The sequence below is a fragment of the Paroedura picta genome, chromosome 1 (assembly GCF_049243985.1).
Source record: "Paroedura picta isolate Pp20150507F chromosome 1, Ppicta_v3.0, whole genome shotgun sequence".
NCBI lineage: Eukaryota > Metazoa > Chordata > Lepidosauria > Squamata > Gekkonidae > Paroedura > Paroedura picta.
Window position 1 is genome coordinate 36,449,946 of NC_135369.1, and position 16,398 is coordinate 36,466,343.

General features: G+C 42.2%; 1 protein-coding gene across 2 annotated transcripts in view; it reads left to right on the top strand.

The window, feature by feature from the left end:
* The first annotated feature begins 207 nt into the window (after positions 1–207).
* LOC143835620 (uncharacterized) overlaps positions 208–16,398 on the top strand; it is an 81,114-nt gene continuing 64,923 nt past the window's right edge. For both annotated transcript variants that reach the window (XR_013230291.1, XR_013230296.1), the window contains exons 1-2: positions 208–401; positions 5,102–5,314. The gene's annotated coding sequence lies outside the window, so the exon portion shown is untranslated. The remainder of the gene's footprint in view (positions 402–5,101; positions 5,315–16,398) is intronic.

Here is a 16,398-nt window from a genome sequence, read left to right on the forward strand (position 1 = left end):
AAAAAGGGTTCTCTAGTGATGAAGCAATGGGAAAAATCAATACTTGCCATGTAGCATGTAACCAATAGAATAAGGGGAATGATTTATGGATGGAAGGATGCAGTCAGAATCATCTGGGGCCTTGTACGGAGAGAGAGAGGAGAGAGAGAGAGAGAGAGGTGTGGGGGTGAACCGGACTGCAGTGATTATTCCTACTGTATGGCCAGCTTGGGTTTTTTTTCCTGCAGCAATAACCCCTTTTCTCTAGCGCTGCAGGATGCAGGCGAAAGATCAGCAACGTGTGGAATGTAGCTGGGATCAGCTTTTCTTGCCTGGACTCTGGATGACGATATGTCTCAGACTACAGGTACAGTTCAGAAAAGAAGACAGCAACGTGCTCCGGAGTCCTTCTGGTCTCTCAGGTATGTCCGCCTTAATGTCTGTCCTACCCAGCAGGTTCTGCATGACTAAGATTAAAGAGGCTCAACAACTGATTTTTAAAAAAATACGTATATCATTTCAACATGACATGAAAAAGCAGGAAGAGGCTTAGAAGCAAAAGTATTGCTTGCTCAGAGGAGTTTCCTGCTAGAAAGAGAGTTTGGTGAACTGGATTACTAGATTACCAGGGAAGGCAGGAATCTTGAGGTATTATTGAATGACTACATTAAGTTTGAAGCAAGGGGGTGCTATAATTACGGGAGTTGGTGGGGAGGGAAAGATTAGTTAAGATGTAGTCATCTAGTCAATCTGTTTCACTCTTCGATAATACCTGGGTAGAGCACATTTGCTTGGGACTAAGTCCTGTTGATTGCCATAGAACTTACTTCCGGGGAAGTCTTCTTAGGATCAGTGCCTAAGACTTTGAATTAGGGCGGTGACTTACTTCATAAGAGAGTATTTTGTAAGTGCATTTATAAGGCCAAAATTTCTTGCTCTGTATCGCTCACAATTTAGTAAGCGCAAGCCCATTTGTCAGTAATGCTTTATTTGTACCAACAGCATTGAAAACTGAATATTCAGGATGTCTTTTCATGTAGTTGGAAACAGAATGAAGCTTAGGGTGACATTTGTGCATCTGCAAACAAGTAGTCCCAGAGACGTCTTCTTGCTATAATATTTTTAACAAACAGATATTGTCAAATATTCTTTTAACATTGCCAGTCGATGGGCATTGTCGAGAAAGAGACCATAGAACAATGAGAAGGGCCAGAGATGGAGCTCAACTGTGCCTCGCTTGCATTGTACATCCCATCTGAGTCTGTGTCTAAAACCGGCACCTTAAAACTGTAATAAAATGGTGAATTTCAGCTGTGTAATACTATCATACTGTAAGAGTGACATTAATAATTACCCATTTTCATATCCAAATGTTAACAGGCTCATTAAGTAGTTGAAAATGCTGCCCAAGCATGAAATATGATATAAAGATGCATGCTTTTTGAGCCATATTATTCTATGCTGGACAGGAACAAGTGCTGGATATAATTATTCTCTTTTCCTCGTATTTTCACACTTCTTGGTTTACTTTCTTTTGGGTCATAATATATTCTACTTACTTCCCATCTTTGGCAAACAAATTAACAAATGGATCTCCATAAATCTCAGTGGCATTGCTGCACGTCCATTCAATCAGTCTTCTCAATTCCAGGTGTAGAAGTGTTTTGTCTGTCATCTTCTGAAAACGTATCCCCATGAAACTTCTCAACAGTCGTGACTGTGCTCTTTTCAAATACCCTACCCATAGCTTATTGAAGAATGAGTGTGTATGTGTGTGTGTGTGTGTATGTTTATGTGTTTAAAACTTTAAACTATAACGTTTATGCCTTGTAAGAAATGCCTTAGAATTCTTGACTTCTTTCATGTAATTAATGTTTGGTGATATTGTATAAGACAATATCTTTGTGATACATATAACATTAACCTTCACTGTTTATTTATCACATTTCAAGTGTTCCAATGACTTCCTCTTAATAACAGCACATATTAAATTATGCCAGCATTCTTATTCTTGTATCACAGTATAAAACTCATCACAGTTGCAGACAAGGGAATGGAGAGGAACAGTGGCTTGTTTAAGGCCACCTTGGCTATAATGAAATTTGAACTGGAGAATTCTCAGTTTGTGAAATTAATAATCTGTCTTTTAAAATAAAATCCCCAAAGTTCATTATGTACACCTTGGGAATAATGGCCTAATAAACTTATTTGATATTAGAAGTGACATCTGACCTGAAGTTCTGTGACTCAGTGACAGAACACCTGCAGAAGGTCCCAGGTTCAGTACCTGACATCTCCAGTTAAAATCCAAGCTCCTTCCCCACAGGAGATCACAGACAGCAGATGTAAATCCAAGTAGATAAGTAGGTAGATCAGTTGGTCTGACTTGGTAGAAGGCAACTTGATATGCTCATATGGACCATAAACTTTCCCACTCATAGCCACCATGCTTTACCACCTTTTGGCTACAAACTGTCGAACTAAGAATGGTGTCCTGGTTAGAAAAGCAATAATGTGTATTTGGAAATGGTTTCTGTACCTGGATAGTCATTGCTACACAACCAAGGCACTGCTGTCCTTGTATACCAGTCCGACTTGTTTGGGTATTATTTATCTCAATGCCCCCCAACTGGAAATTTGCAAACACAGCCAAGATCTATCAGTTTCTTTTAAGAAGAGGACCCAATGCAGGCACTGTCTTTTCCCGTCATACTGGTCTCTGTTCAGTACCAGATGCTTCTGACTTCTTGCCTTCCTTCATGGAACAATGGATTGGATCCAATCAGCTTTTCTGCTAGTGAAAAGATTTTCTGCTATTTTGCCTGACAAAATAGACTTTTCAAGGGATAAAAGGACCTGCATGGACAAAAGCCATGTGTGATGGAAACTGAGTTATTAGGAGGGTAATTGGGTGAAACTAAATGGAAAAACTAGCTGGATCCAATGCAATATCTTTTGTGGTTCTTTAGGTTGCCAGCTATCTGCTAGAGGCAGATCCCCTGCCTCTTATTTTTCACCACCGTTCCAAGCGGTGGCAAGAGGAAAAAAATAAAGGCCATCAGGCTCATAGCATGATATTGTTTCTGGAGAAAACCCAGAAGTGATCTCACATCTCCTTAGGAATGTTTAGATAAAACCATGAGAGTTTAGGGTGATTAGTAGAGAGGACTGGGTCCAGGGTAAACTATCATCAACAGCTGCCCCCATGCCACCCCCCAATCTCCTGCTAGCTGCCAGACTGGGCCTGGTAACCCTACTGCATAAGGCAACATGCTGGCTATACATAAAATACAAAGTTTTTTACATATCACATTTCAACCACACCAATTAGTCATGGTAATAACCGTCTCTATTAAAGGGGGAAGCATAAGGGAGAAGAAATCCATGAGCACAGATGCTTTTGTGAACTTCTAAAATAGGATGGTTGTATTGCAAATCATTTCTAGTGTGCATAATTTGTGTGACACTTGTTGATGTATATTCCCTGGTTGAAAGGAAAAGGGCACTTTGACAGGGAAAATAAATAGAATTTTAAAACAACAAAATTGTCACACGTATTGCTCTGTGCTCATATTAATTGGTTACTTGTTAGTCGTATCAGTCATGTTGGTCTGCAGTGGAAGAGTTAGATTGGAGCCCAGTAGCATTTTAGAGATTAACAGCATTCTGGGAGTATGAGATTCCAAGAGTCAAAGGTATCTAAAAAAAAAGGGAGTTCTGACTCTTAAAAGTTCATAATTCACCCCCCCCCCCCAAAAAAAGAAAATTTGGCCTCTAAAGTGCAACTGGACTTCAATCTAGTTCTTGTTATAAATAATATTTCCACAGTGACTCCCAGTGTTAATAAACCATTTTAAATCTCTTATCTTACAACATAAATGTAGAGTCCAGGTTCTTTCCTTTTATTTATCCACCCTAGAGAGCTGAGCAAAATGTTGCAAACCAACCAGGAAAAAAACATTGTCTGGAAAGATTTTTCTTATGGGACCAGGAGACGGGAAAGCAAGAGGCAAAGCTGTAGTTTCCTTACTTGTGTTTTCAAATTGCATTTTTCCACTCGTATGAGTGGAAAAACTACAAGCAGCGTATGTGCTTCTCTCCTCCACCCCCACACACATTTTACCCTCACTACAACCATATCTTGTAAACTAGGGCTGAAAATGGAGCCTCAACCCAAGGTACCCCATTGAGCTTCCTGGCACTGTGGGGATTTGACCTCCAGCCACTACACCACACGGAATCAAAATACACTCTATCGCCAAGTGATAGATTTTGTGTTGGGCTCTGCACAGGGATGCCAGCTCCAGGTTGGGAAATATCTGGAGATTTTGGAGGTGGAGCCTGAAGGGGGTGAGGGTTGGGGGAAGGGATTTCAGTGGGGTATAGTGTCAGAGAGTCCACCATTCAAAGCAGCCGTTTTCTTCAGGTGAGCTGATCTCTGTTGCCTGGAAATCAGTTGTAACCCCAGGAAATTTCCAGCTACCACCCAGAGGTTAGTAAGCTAAACGTGGCCACACGGTGAGTTAAACAATAATGAGTCCGCGTGAGGCAAAAGTGTAAACAAGAAATGTTACTAGTGTGTAACTGCCATTAAAGTCCGATAAAAATCTTATTATTTAGGGAATAAATCCTCCTTACTTCAGTGAAAACAAATTTATTTACCAGAAATCGTTTGCAAACGAAGGAGGATTTTATTCCCTAAATAATAATGTTTTTGTTTGTACTTTCATAAAAGCTGCACACTAGTAACATTTCATGTTTACACTTTTGCCTCACACAGAATCATGACTGTTTAACCATCCGGAGGTTAGCAACCCTTGCCAGGACTCACTAAAAGTTACTGCCCTCCTCCCTCACCTGAGGCTGGCCAAAATGTGCTGTCGTCTATTCCAGACCCATCTAGAGAGGCTTGGCTCTGTTCCTGGACCCACCAACGAACTACTGAGCTCCACCCTACCTCCGTTATTCACTCCTAATCCCTGGAATCACAGAACTCCACCTCCGAGGCCTGCCCAGTTCCAAGAATATGTTTCCTCTCAAGTGTTAGCAACCTTATTTATCATTCCATTCGGCCAAATAACATTTATTTGTTCTTTCTATTGTTTCTTCTTCAAATATACAGATACTGGAAAAAAATGAAAATCTAGCACTTTGGGAAATGATTTTCAGTTTCAAGCTCCAAACATGCAACTATTCACTTGGCCCATGGATATATAAATATACATATATGTAGCAGATAAACACAGGAAACCTAAGACCCACAGCAAAAACCAAGCATGAAAACAAGGCTGCCCTACAGTAAATGAAACCATCCTGGACCATACCACCAAAGCAGGTAAGTTATGTAGCGCTGCCAAATCCATGTTTGGAAATTCCTGGATATTTGGGGGGAGGTAGAAATGTCAATGGGATGTAATGCCGTAGAGTTCACTCACATCCAGAGCAACCATTTTCTCCATTGAAATTGTTCTCTGTAGTCTGGAGAGGAGCTTTTAATTCCAGGGATCCCCATGTCCCACCTGTAAAATGACATCTGTAACTGACGTGATCCACCACTGGATTCCTTTATACAATGCAGCATTAAGTCTTGGGCCTAGGCACAGACTGGACAACTAGTGACCCCTTTAATCAATCTCATTCCACCAACCATGTCTTGGCTGTTCATGTATGATAACAGTGTTGTTTCTGCTGCCTGCTTGAGAAGGAGAGAGGTGATCTGCTCTTTGCAGGTCCAGGTTCTTTCAAAACATTATCATAAATGATGTTGCCAGCTTCAGGTCAGGAAAAACCCAGATAATTGGTGGGTGGACCATGAACACAGCAGTTTGGGGAGGGGAGGGACTTCAATGGGGTAGAATGCCATAGAGCCCGTTTTCCAAAGAAACCTTTTTCTTTGCGCGAACTGATTTCCATCACCTGGAAATTAGTTGTAATAGCAGAAGATCTCCAGTCACTACCTGACTAACTAAAGGTCAGCCAGAGGACTTCATGGCAGATCGCAGATATGAACTTGGTTTCCTTGATTCTAGTCTAACACTTTAACCACTATGCCATATTGTTTTAATCATGGATTTAAAAAAATTGATTGTACAAATACCTTCCTGGTAGATTATATCCATTATTCATTGGCAGGATCCAAGCAAAATTTATCTTACCCTGCTATAAGCTTGTTATATCTCTCCATTTTCCATTCTCATTCCATATATAAAATCTCATAAATCATGAAAAAGTTTATGTTTCATTACTGAAATGATGTAAGCACAGTGTAAGTGGGCTACAGCCCATACTTGGGCCTCTCTGAGCTAGGATCCACTTGGGCCTCTCTGAGCTAGGACTGCCAGGTTCCCCACTGGCCACTGGCAGTGGGCCAGCTCTCCTAATGTTGTTAGACCTGTCCAAAGTATTCGATGTCATCAACCATTAGTTGTTAGCCCACCACCTTGCCAGGGCCAGAATATGAGGGACAGCCTTGCAATGGCTGATCTCTTTTCTCTGGAACCCCACACAGAGGATTGCAGTGGGAGAGCAGCAGTTGGGTTTGGGTTTAGGGTTGTCACATCCAGGCTGGGAAACTCCTGGAGATTTGGGGATGGAGTCAGTGGGGTACAATGTCATTGAGTCCACCCTCCAGTGCATCCATTTTCTCCTGGGAAACTAATGTTTGTAGTCTAAAGATAAACCATAATTCCAGGGGGCTTCTAGGTTCCATTTGGAGACTGACATTCCTATTCTGGGTTCCCAAATTCATAGAATCATAGAGTTGGAAGGAGCTATATAGGCCATCTTGTCCAACCGCCTGTTCAATGCAGGACCAGCCTAAAGAATCCATGATAAGGATCTGTCCAGTCGCTGGTTAAAAACCACCAGTGAGGGAGAGCTCACTATCTCCTAATGCAGCTGATTCCCCTGCTGAACTATTGTGACTGGGGAAAAGATAATTGAGAATCATTCTACATATAGTTTAAAGCCATTACTGTGGGTTCTATCCTCTGCTGCCAACAGGAACCGCTCCCTGCCCTTCTCTAATTAACAACCCTTCAAATACATATTGGTAGGGAAGTACAGAAATTTAATAAATAATGCAGACTGCATTTGCCTTCTTTACTGCCACATCACACTGTCTGCTCATAAGTTCCCCCAAGATCTGGTTCATACACATGGCTACCCAGAAGTGTATCTCCCATCCACTATGTATGCTTCTAATTGTTGTAACCCAGATGCAGAATTCTGCAATTACTGAATTGCCTCTTATTCTCATGTATTGCCCACATTTCCAGCATGTTCAGATCTCATTGAACTCTCTGGGGTGTTTGCTACTCCCCACAATTTGATGTCATCTGCAGATTTAATGGGTAGTCCCTCCACCCCCTTAATCCAGATCACTGTTAAAATGTTGAAAAGTATCAGCCCCAGTACTGAGCCCTGTGGCACCCCATTGTTCACCTCCCTCCAATCCAATGAAACACCATTAACAACTACTGTTTCTAACCAGTTCCCTATCCAACCAACCATCCAAAATTCCAATTTCCAGTCCTCCCCACCCTGCTCAGTTTGGTGTTCACTATAGATTTAAATGTGGAGTAAGGTGTATAAGGTATTCTGCAAAACAAACTATTTTAATCCATTTTTATTTCCTAAATCATAAAAAGCAGCTAGTAGCGATCACTTAGGTCTACTGCAATTGCTGGTAGTCTGTAGCTGTTCATTTTGTCATAGGCTGGCCAAGTGCTCTTAGACCGTTTATCTGAGACACTGTCAACACAACAGTCCAAGAATTTTATAGAGGGCTCTTTTTCCTTCCTCCCTCTATTATTTTCTCTTCCTCCTTCTCTCTCCTGATATGAAAGATAAAGCAACTTTATGGATTAAACGGTTGTACAGACATCACACAATAAACCACTATTAATTGTAATGGATTTTTGTTTCTTCTTTGAACGATATTTCCATGGCAACATTTCCACATTCTATTGTTGTAGGGGGTCTCACTCTGGGAGAGGGTTAACCGTGGGGCAGCAAAGGGCAGGCAATTGGTCAGCTTTTTATTTTCTCTGGTCCTTCAACAAAGGTTAGTTGAGGTCACCAGAAGCCAAAGGGTAATTACTTTCCTCCACAGGGTTAAAGTCGCACAGATTGTGATTGGGATAACTGTATGGATGACCTTCAGCTTTTTTCTTTCTTTTTAAAAAAACATTCAGTCTTTTCTTTTAAGCAGAGCAAATAGCAATAAGTGTGGTGGAAAGGATAAAGAGCATGGTGATCTATATGCAAGGTAAATCAGCTGCAGTGCACTTTTTCAATATGCAATCATCTCTTAACCTAATCTTACAAAGAAAAAAAAATCAATTGAGTGAACCCTAGCTGGAAAAGGTTGAAGTGCAATTAAATATGGAGGGGGTGGGGGAGAGAAGTTTTGGAATTTTTCAATTGAATCCTTTCTTGCTTATTTCTATCATTAATCTGTTAGTCAGAGGTTTCATATACAATGGCAAGCCATGATTTGTCATTATATGAATGAACCCAGAGAACCCTTGGGTTTACATGTACCCTGAACCACTTCCCCCTCCCCACATATGCAGCTCAATAATTAAACATTTCTGCAGCTACAGCAAACAATCGTTGGGCATCATATCTGAATCATAAACTGAGATTTGCTCTCTCCCCTCCAAAACAAGATTCAACATACTAGACCAAGAATCCCACAGACTGGCTTATGTTGACAACAAACTGCAGTTTTTCACTGTGTCTGAATCCTGCTATATATCTCCCATAGTTCAAGGGTTTCTTCTATAGGATGAGGAGCTTTTGGGGTCAAAACTTCAAGGAGAGAAACAGCAAGATCTTTCCAAAGCGGGGATGGTCTCTTTTTTCTGATACAACCCCTATATGCCAAAATTTTGCAAGTGATCTTTTCACTATGTTTTCTTTAAAAATGACATTTAATTAGTTCTGGACATTATTGTGCTTATAACATAAGAGCACAAAATGGTGAATGTAAAAGAAAATCACTTAAAATAACCCTAAACAGTGCAATTAAAATTATGTCAACAAATGTCGAATTAAACATCTTCTATCTAATAGTCTATCTACAAGCCTGCCGCTCCATGGATTGGGGTCACACTGGCATAAAATAGATACTTCTGATAAAATACATACTTCTGCAAAGTTGATCTCCCAGGCTTGTAGAAAAATCTGAACACCTCACAAAATTACACTGAGGAGTTTAACCACCACCACCTCCCAAAATAAAGAGTGCTGATGCACAGACAATGGATTTACCTTCCAAAAGAACCCAGGGGCCAGCTGCAGCAGAGACTGGGAGTTGCTCCAGATACAGTGGTGGAGGAATTTGGGAACAACTCCAGATACCACCAAAGCCTGGCCTGTAAGCAGCTGTGCATGCCTGGATCTGCGTTGGCTGGAGTAACAGGGCGGTATAAGGGACCCCCACACATTCTGAGGTAAAAGATTTACCTTCAAAATGTCCCCACACAAACTGAGCTGCCCTTGTAGTGTGGTTTATTTGTTAAAGAAAATGAAGCTGTCAAGATCTTTTGGCTTTATTCAGCCCTGGAACTTTTGGGGGAAGGAACAGAGCCCTCTTTTCTTGAAAGCTTTGCCAAGAGGGTCCTGAGACAAAAAGGGGAGGAGGGAAGCACCAGAGCCACTGCCCCCTGAGATAAGAGGAAAGGGAGCAGGAGCTCCCACCATTAAAGCCAAGCCAGCGGGCAGGCAAGTGGAGGGGGAGGAGAAAGGAGCCAGAGGCACCACCAAAAAAGCCAAGAGGAGGGAAGCTGCAGCTGACTGTCGCTCCTCTCCCTCTGCTTGTCCGTTTGTCTGCCTGCCAGGCAGTCACTGGTGGCAGTGCTGCAGATGGGTGGGCTGGATACAAATGGGTGGCCCAGTAAAGCAGCAGAAAAGGACAAGATCCCTTGTGAAAGTCTTGCAAATTTCCTTTCCTAGAACATGGCCCAGCTACCAATCCTAAAAACCAGAAACTGGGGCCATGTACAAAAAAAATTTTTTTTCTACAGACCTGAGGGAAACTCCATCTCTGCATAAAAATGTGAAAGCTAAAAAAAAATGGAAGGGGATAAATTCCCCTTCCCGCCCCCTCCCCACCCCCAATAATGTAATGGAGAATTAGTGCACAAGAGGCTCTTGTGACGCAGGGTGGTAAGGCAGCTGACATGCTGTCTGAAGCTCTGACCATGAGGCTGGGAGTTCAATCCCAGCAGCCGGCTCAAGGTTGACTCAGCCTTCCATCCTTCCAAAGTCGGTAAAATGAGTACCCAGCTTGCTGGGGGGTAAAACATTTGCCATTAACTCCCACCCAATTGGGAAACCCTTCCAGGGCCATCAGGAAACTCCAGGATTTCAAATGACCCCTGTTGAGAGAGCCTTATTTAGAACATTATTATCCTACTTCTTCCTCTATGGATCTTAGGACAGCATATAGCCTCCCTTTTTTCTCCATGGCAACCCAATGAGGATGAGAGAAAGTGACTAGTTAAATGGGACCCAGAATAATTCGTGGTACAATAGGGATTTGAACCAGGATCTCCCAGGTCCCACACTGATACTGTAACCACTACACCATGCTGACTCTAATAAGCTTTTCAGGGCTACCAAACATGAAGGACAGGTTTAAACTAGTTCACTTTGGGTGGGATTGCCTAAGGTTTCCAACTGTAGGAAGCAAAATTCTATATTCTTGGTCTGGTCCAGCAGGACTCCTTACGTGTTTACAGAAATACAGTCCATGACAACTATGTTCAGAGAAATTTACGATCTCAGTATATGATTCATGACCTGAAGTCCCTGACAGATACAGGCACTGCTTTTCAAACACTATGATTAAACACCTCCTCACATACTTTCATTTGTAATATATACATGAATATGGTGAGCCACCCACAGAACCAATGGGTTGACTATGACTCTGCTATGGTTACAAACCCTAATTCATATTTACAACCATGGGGCTGGCCAAAAAGTGCAGGTGATGTAAAGGTCAAATGATGGCCACTGAAATAGCTTTTACACATCAGGAAACCACAATTCAGCACCCTGACAGATGGACCGTTTTGTTCAACAGATCCTTGGACTCAGCAGAAGTTATAAATACTGATAAAGGCAGCAAATGGAAGATATAGTATACAATCAATTTTACTTGCTCTAGATGGAAGAATAATGTATCGCTTATATACTGGGATATATAGAGTGTTGCATGTAAATTATTGAGTAACCTTTCTGGCATTTTCCCTGTCAGGAAAGGTGGTGGGCACAGGGCCACATGCAGAACAGAATTATCAGCTGTTTGGCCTTGTCCCTCAGTTAAGCTATCTGCTATATACACATCCTGTAAACAGCCTGCCAGTTGCTATTTAGGAACTTTTATCTTCAAAGCAGGATTGGCCTTCAGCATTCAAGTGTCCAAGGTAGAATTTAAAGTAGTGTCCTGTACCATTCACACAAAGATTGAGAGCTAGCATGGTTAAGAGCAGTGTACTCTAATCTAGAGTACGAGGTTTGATTCCCCACTCCAGTCACAGCTCTCTCACAGCTCTCTCAGCCCCACCTGCCTCACAAGGTACCTGTGTGGGGAAAGGAAGAGAAGGTGATTATAAGCTACTTTGAGACTCCTTAAGGTAGAGAAAAGCGGAGTGTAAAACCAACTCTTCTAGACAAAGAACTTACAACCTATCTGAGGGCCACCATAGACAGGCCCTGTTTTTATTTATGTGTCCATCTTTCCCCAGCTAGTCAGTGCTCCGTATCAATCTTTTAACAGACGACAGACTATTTGATGAGGAAAGGAAATCATGTGCCCTCCCCTGTTTTACCCCTAACTTAGATCCAATACATAAACAGGTAAATAAAAATAATAAAAGGATACTTCCTGTCAGAGCTATTTTGGCCCTCATTCTCACTCATCCTTTCTAGTAATATTCTGACCCAAGGTGTAAATGTCTTTGGAAAATGTAAGAGCCAGCCAGTTTCTTAGGAACCAGTTTGAAGAAAGGAACAATGGATAACTGAATGCTTTCTATTAAGAGAGATTGTGTTCTTGCTGGCATACCTGACTCCTTATCTTCTCCTTCCTTCTCTGCCCTCTCTCAACCCTCCTTGCAGCCAGGGCTTAAGAAGTAAGAGGGCTGAGTTGTAACCACACTGCAGAGCATGTGGGAGACAGTATTAAAATCATCAAATATTTCCATTAACATTAAGAATCAGACATGGAAGTGGGGGGGGGGCAAAATATGATTTGGAGTAGTGACGGACACAGATCAATCTCCTCATTCTCTTTCTCAGCAAATTATCCCAGATATGACAACTTCTAGATGGTAGCCAGAGATCTACTGCTATTACAACTGATCTCCAAGCAACAGTTCACCTGGAGAAGGTGGCTTTGGAAGGTGGACTGTATGGCATTAGATCCCATTGCATCCCCCCCCTCCCCAAACCCTGCCTTCCTAATGTTCATCCCAAAAATCTCCAAGTATTTCACAATCCAGAGCCAGCAACTTTATACTGGATAGAGATTAACATGCTCTTAGCATCAAATGAAAGATCATATGTCTGCCCCCTTGCAAAAAAAAAACAATGTAGAAATCATGCATAAAAGAGAATATCTCACATAGTGGAGTATCACACCACAGGAAAACTGCACCTTGTGACATTTCCATGGCTATAGAAGTATACACACACATACACACTACTGAAATATGAAAAATGTATCAGTCCACATCTGAACTCATCCATGCAGGTACACCACAACCATTTAGGGTGTGCTATGTAATGAGAGAGCTGAGAGGTTGAACTCTCTTTTGGGGCAGAATATAATGACTCTCTTTCCTTGGATCTTATTGTCCAAATAAGGAATGACTCCTCTCTTCATAAGATGATACTCATCAGTCACTGCCAGTTTATTCTTTCAAGGTTCGTGTCATTCAGCACCCTTAAGATGTGCAGTGTCAAGGGCATGTAAGGCATGTTTGCCTAATCATCTGTCTTCACTGTTTTGTCTCATAAACCATGGAATTAATTATTATCAGTGCATGCATGTTTCCAGGTTCTTTGAAACATTCTGCATTGATTTAGAGTCTCAGAGGGAATGGCCCATTTTTCCAAGCAACATTTTTGGGCAAAATGCAATTGGGAGGGTGCAATTTAAAAGAGAAGTCCAGCATAGAGAAGGGAGTCTACTTAACTTTCATGATCCTTTCCCTCCAAGCGGTTCCCCTCTCTGGATCTCAGACCCTACAGTTGCATTCTGTTAGAAATCGTCACTGAAATAAAATAATCATAGGACTAATATGCTATAGCTCCATCCTTTGAAAATTGTGATGTCAGGCTATACTCAGCAGAAATTAGCAGTTTCATAGAATCTATAAATGAATAAACATGTCTATTATTAATGTTTACAAGGGTAGTTCCTGTTTAAAGGTCCAGAACATGGGGACATTGTCATTGATTCACAGGATGGGACAAATAGCTGTTCTTTTTCTTGTCATCTAATTCTTATAAATCAGACTCGTCCAAAATGGATCACTGGACCATCCCTCTGTCTGCATTTATTCAGAAGAGATTTGTTCAGAATATTAAGACATATCTTGTATACATGATAATAGCAAGGTATTCGATTTTAGCAAATTCATAAACCTGGATATATTTAGATATGTTCTGTATAGGGATGTTGGGGGATATATCTTGTCTTTTGCACTCTTAAATGTATATTACTATCTGTATATTCCAGAAACATACCTGTGCTAGTCTGTTGCAGAAAACAGGGCCTACAAGACAAACAAATTTTAACCTTTACTATGGTGCTGATCTGGTCAGATCTTGAAAGCTAAGCGGAGTTAGCTCTGGTTAGTATTTGGATAGGAGGCCACCAAAAAAGTCCGAATTTGCTACACTCCTTTGCCTTGAAAACTCTACGAAGTCACCGTACGTCAACTGCAAGTTGACAGCACGCTTTGCTGCCATGCTTAAAGTACCACCTCCTTTTAACATGTTATGATTTTGCATGTCAGGGAAAATAGCGCTGTTCTGCTTCATTCCATAGCACTGACAGACAGCATGACAGGTAAGGCATATTATAATATTAAAGGCTTAGCGGTTGATATAACGCAGTTTCCCTTCTGCTTGTTGCACTGCGGATTCCTGCCTTCTAGTTGAAGCTCTCAAGGTCCAGATTTCTGGCCAATCCTTGGCAATCTTCTCCTACCTGAGATGAGTTCAGAGGGCAAATGAGGTGCCTTGGGCAATTAGTGGATTTTTAAGGCTGGAAATGCGGTTTATTAGAAGATCACACTGCTGCATTCTCTCTGGCATAACAGTTTTTTTCAAGGCAGGAGGAATACTTCAAAACTAAAAGATCCCAAGCCTGTTTGGTTATAGTGAGGCAAAAATCTGTGTGTACATAACAGTGTTGCTGTTTCCCTTAGAAAAACATGGTTTGCCTCCATACCAAAACTCTTAGTGTGGCTCCATGTATTCCCCTAACCAGAGCTGGCAACCATACACCTCCAAAATTCACTTTTCCTGGGAGCCTCAGCCCACAGTGGTTTCCTACCCAATGACAATAGAAGTCTCAATTCTGAGAGGCTGCCTTCCTGTTAATAGCATTGGGGGTTTGCTAGAGCTTCAGACTGGGAGCACAGGTGTGGGTGCATAAGCCCCAGAATAGAATTCCGCCCCTCCCCAAAAGGTAGCCTCTGCAAGTTTTGATGTTAAATAGTCAACAATGTTCTCTGAATAATTTCAAACTTCACAGACTATCTGTAGTCTGCCAAAGGTCGTTCAAGGTGGTTGCTGAGTAAATGCCTGTCAAACGCAGCCGTACATCTGATTTTCAGAAGCATGCCCAGAGCAGAGGGCATGACTTTTTTGGCTTATGCAAAGCCTTCCCCTCTCACTTCAGAAGTCAAACTGCACTCTGACTGGATGATGCATAAGATGCCCTCCAACTTTCCAATACATTGATTTTTGAACTCTGATCCGCTTCAGACAGAATCGAGGAATGTAATCTCCTGAGCTTATCCTGCGCTTGCTTGGGGCTAGCCCTCGTCTTTGCCAGCCGCAGCCTGAGCTGCGTTTGCACAACTGCAGGCCCAGCACCTTTGCATTTGGGTTTCTCTACTGATTCAGCAGTCCTTGGAATTGATCTCCCACCCCACCCCCTTTCCCCAACAGCCGTGCAGTCCCCAAACTGCCACACCAACTGCAGGACGTGGATCGATATACCTTCAATTGGAATAATTGTTTTCCTTTGTATGGCCCCCGTTACTTCTGGCACTGCATGGGGAACTGTGTGATTGACCTCCAGAAAAGCAGCAGATGTGACTAAAGCAGAGCGCCTCTGGCCTAATCACTCAAAGCTGGACCTTGAAAAATAACCAGAGTGAATATACTGAGCATGTGCCGGTTAGCTGTGGGAAAGAAACAGCAGGGCAGGCTACAAAGAGCAGCTCTATTTGATAAGGCACAAGAAACCTTTATGTGCCCCAACCCTTTGTTTGTTTGTTTTAATTGCACGTGGATGCATTTTTGTAACATTTGATGCTTCCTTTCTGAACATAAAGCTGTACATCCCAATGAGGGGATATCATTTTGGGTTTCAGTACAGGGAGGCAAAGAGACTGCAGACAAATGGCAGCATTGCCCACTCTTGTTCCAGATTAAATTACATTAGAAGGTTTAAAGAATGGGCATTGTGAGTGTTTTTAGAAACTCACCCTTCTTTTTAAGCAGTTGGGTTTGTGCCTTTGATATATCAATCTGCAGGATTGCTTTAATTTTTCATAACTAACATAGCAAAGTGGGGGATATATGGGCAATCCACAATCAGGGCCTTCCACTTTTTAAAAGGGTTCCCTGAGAGCCAGTGAGGTGTAGTGGTAAAGAGTAGCAGACTCCAATTTGGAGAATGGGGTCTAATTCCCCACTCCTCCATATGAAGCCTGCTCGGTGGCTTTGTCTCTCAGTTCTCTCAGCCCCACCTACCTCACAATGTGCTTGTTGTGGAGTGGAGAAGGGAAAGTATTGGCAAGCCACTTCAAGACACTGTAAGAGAGAGAAACAAGGTATAAATTCCTATTCTTCTTCTGTTTTAGCTTTGGGAGATTTGCATGCACGGGGGGATAGCGCGCATTCGGGGTGGAATAGCGGCGACTAAAATCATCAATAACGCATGCCGCCGGCTGAAACTGGCTGCAGATTCGGTGCATGCCGCCAAAAAAGCCGCATTAGTGAAACGCAGAAGAAAGCGCAGCTTCCAGGGGACCGGGGCATAACCAGAAGCGGCGCTGGGGTCCCCGCGTGCATAATCAGTTACTCTGGGTTTTGCCGCCGTTGCGTTCCGTCCCGTGCATAAGCGGTTTGCTTCGCTTCTTCCCCCTCCGCATTTTCCATGTG